Source organism: Sesamum indicum, linkage group LG9, assembly GCF_000512975.1.
Source record: "Sesamum indicum cultivar Zhongzhi No. 13 linkage group LG9, S_indicum_v1.0, whole genome shotgun sequence".
Classification (NCBI taxonomy): Eukaryota; Viridiplantae; Streptophyta; class Magnoliopsida; order Lamiales; family Pedaliaceae; genus Sesamum; species Sesamum indicum.
Window position 1 is genome coordinate 8870871 of NC_026153.1, and position 3757 is coordinate 8874627.

Below are 3757 nucleotides of genomic sequence, written 5' to 3' on the forward strand. Positions count from 1 at the left end.
GAGGCAGGAACCTGGCAGACGCAAGAGAGAGAGAGAGGGGAAGAGTGATTTAGAGTGAGCAAAAAATCTGTTAAGTGTCACTTATTTATTAAAAATTTTAAAACGGTCCTAAAATGGTCAAGTATTACAAAACTGTTCCTACGATCGTTCCTATATTAATGAAACGACGCCATTTTACTAGCAAAATGACGATGTTTTGATTCGTTTCGAATGGTAATTTTTTTGAACTTCTATAGGAAGGATCATTTATTAAATAAACAGTTCCCATATCCGTTCCTAAACTACGAAAATGACATCGTTTTACCCAAAGACGACATTGTATAAATATCTGTATTACAAAACCGTTCCTATTTGTTAAAAATTGTTCCTAAAGTTCCAAATAAATATTTTTTTTTCAAGAAAATACATAAAGATTAAGAAAATCCCATACTGGACACATCAATGGTCTAAATACTTTAATCGTCTTAAATTGTACTTCATTTTGGAATGGTTTTCTCAATGGTCTAATTTTCATCGTACTTTTAAGCTCATGTTCATAGGTATATGGAATGAATCAAATGTCGCGTTTTTGCCACCACAATCGCCAAGGCCGCACAACAATAGTTCAATCAGTTTCCTGTGGGAGCGATAGGAAGTTCTCAAGAGTTTTAATCTCTCTTCTTACACCAGTTCGCTAGCAGTCAAAAGCTTCGAAAGACTGAGCTCAGCTTTTTGCCATACGCCAAAAGGACAACGAACCGTTGAAGGAGTACCTGCAGAGATTCAATGCAGTCTTGGAGGTACTCTCTGCCACTCAGAAAGTGAAATCCGATGCTTTATCGCAAGGATTTCTGGATGAAGACTTCTTCAAGTCCCTAGCCAAAAACCTGTTTCTAAGTTTGATGCTCTCCTAGCTCGCACAGCTAAGTGTATCAACATGGAGGATACCCAAACTTTCGAAAAGGCGAATCATGGGGAGAAGTTGCTTATCCCAGGGAGATAAAATCCCCCTTCTCAGGTCAGCCACTAAGGGATTTCTCCCCCTCTCTTGATCCAAGGATTGGCGATTGTGAAGGCAAGCAGAAGAAACACATGAGGATTTTGGGGGAGTCTCCACCTCTTCTTTGGAGGAGGGAGTAGGAGGGAGCACAGATGAAGGACGTGAAGAGGGAGCCCTAATGGAGCTTATATGAGGCCTTTTCGAATAACTCCCAGCTACTGGACCCGTAAAGGAGGAAGGGAGACGCTTACCCTTTGATTCACTTGAGGCAAGGGCGCCCATCAAAGATCTTGGAGTAGGAGTCCCTCAAGCACGACCCCCCAAGACGTGATCCCTCATGAGTTTGCTGAACAAGATGTTTTTCTGCCGAAATCAAAAAAGAAATTAGCACCACAATGATGCACAATAAAAAATATGCAACAAAAATAAAATATTAAAGAGATACCCAAAGAATCCCCTAAAGGTTTTATTTGAGGAGCCAAGACAAAATGCCCTTACAGCCTCTTATCAGTAAGGGACCGACAATCATAGGGGGCCTCATTCAATTTATCCAACAAGGAAGACAGAGTTGTTGTTCTCGCTCCTACATGTACAAGAGGCGGGGTTTCTTGAACCCATTTCTTAGGGAAGGACCAGGCATGGGGGGTAGGACATAAAATTAACTATTTTCCCAGTATTTGGGAGGATTAGGATATGGTAAGAAGGACACCCCCTTTCGAGGGACAAAGTAAAAGAAGCCTTTTTCAGCCCGCTTGAGGCGATATCATTTAGTGAAGACATGTGCTATTACAGGGATACCATTAAAGCGAAAAACCATAAAAAAACCAGCCAAAATTTGAAAAAAGTTGGGGACGAATTAGTTTAGAGGGACTTGAAAAAGACGAGTGATCTCTGAATAAAAACGGGGAACAAGGAAACACAAATCTGAATGCAGCTGGGCTATGAAAAAACACAAGCAATTGGGAGTTGGATGGAACAGACGACTTGTAGGAGAAGGATTATACATAATAAAGGATTATACATGAAATTCTTGAAACAAGTTATCTATGGAGGAGGTCTTTGGAGTATAGGACCCCCAGTTTATTGGTGATTGGGGCACCCTCTCCTCTTCTTCCTCCTCCTCCTGGTGGGACCTCCTCTCCTCTTTCCTAGGAGGAGATCCAGACACCCTGTTCTCCCCGAAGGAAGACCCAGGCGTGCTCTCTTCCCCTAGAGGAGAAGTTTGCTCCCTCTCTTCCTCAGGGGAAGAACCCTCACCGTTATTCTCCCCTGCCTCCTCGTCTATCAAACATCGAGCAGCGATCGTCACTTGTCTTAGGCTCTTCCTTTGGCCCCTGGTGAATCGAGGTAAGATAGGGCTTGTCTTCCTTGAGGTGACCTCAAAGGGATCATCGCCCAAGAAGGTCTCCTTAAGAAAACGCATAGATTCACTAGAAGAAGACACGGACAAAACTTTGGAAAAACAAGAAGGAAGAAGAATACTTACTAGAGATGAAGATGTGAAACCCTTCTGCTTTCAAAAGGAGTTTTTGAGAGAGGAAAACAAAGGAAGGTTACTTAGCCAAGATAATGCTAGAAGAGATTTAAACCCACGACCCACTTGTAACCCCATAAGAGTGGGCGATTACCAAGCGCGTGGATGGATGGTTACCAGGCGCACAGAGGGTGGTTACCAAAATGTCGCATGTCCCTGCAATGATTATGGTTATCAAATCAAGCTAACAAAAAGTTGAGATATGCTTTCCTAAGTTGCTGAAAGTGACAATATGAAACAGGTAGCAAAACATTAAAGAAGGATCCTCTCTTCTCACGCTACAAGGGCTCCTACTCTAAGGACATGGGGGAATTCTTCCTCTTTAGAGTGGGGGGACTAAATGGTGTGTGCTGCCCAAAAGCACTTGGCCCAAAAGGGATCACGAAGTCCAAGGAGAGTCCATCAGCCCATGATGGAGACAAGCCATTAGAGAATTATATATAGTAGCATTCATGACTGAAAATTGATCGACTCATAGCTTAAATATTTTATTTTACAATATTTATGCATCCATCATTGACATCTTTACTTTAGTTTATTTATTATATGATACGTGGGGTAAATTTATTGTACATACTCGTTGAAGTATATTTCATTTATCATCGATGATTTTTTTGGTATTGTTTAGATCGATTTGATATTAACATACTTCATGTTAATTGTCGTTATGAAAAATACAGATGTTTTGAGATTTCAATGTTTGATTGTATATGTGAAGAATTCTTAGAGGAGTAAATCTTATACATGTATATATATATATATATATATATAATATTTGATTCTGGACTGTAGGCGCTCGTAAGCACATTGAAAATTTTAGTACAATAGCGCTTCATTTAAAGATTATGAAAAAAAGAAAAAATCATTTTGTTTTAATACATACAATGTGCATAAAAATAAGTTGGCTCAAAGAAGCCCAAAGATCCAAAAAACAAAAAAAAAAAAGGAAATAAGAGGCTCATAACATCCTAGGAGGCCCAAGTCATGAGAGGCCCAAATCATAAGAGGCTCAAGAACACTTGATAGGCAGTTTTAGAGGGTGCCTCCTAAAAAACAAATTGGCCTCCCAGAAAACAAATTGGCAGGCGGGCTAGGAGGGCGTCCCCCAAAAAATAGATTGGCAAAGGAAGGAGGCTCAAGGCATCCCCCTACTCGGACCATGATCAAAGCACGATAAATATTCGGCCCAAAAGGCCCACATACGTGGCAGCCCACTTTCCCACATGGCATCGCACTCTCCTACG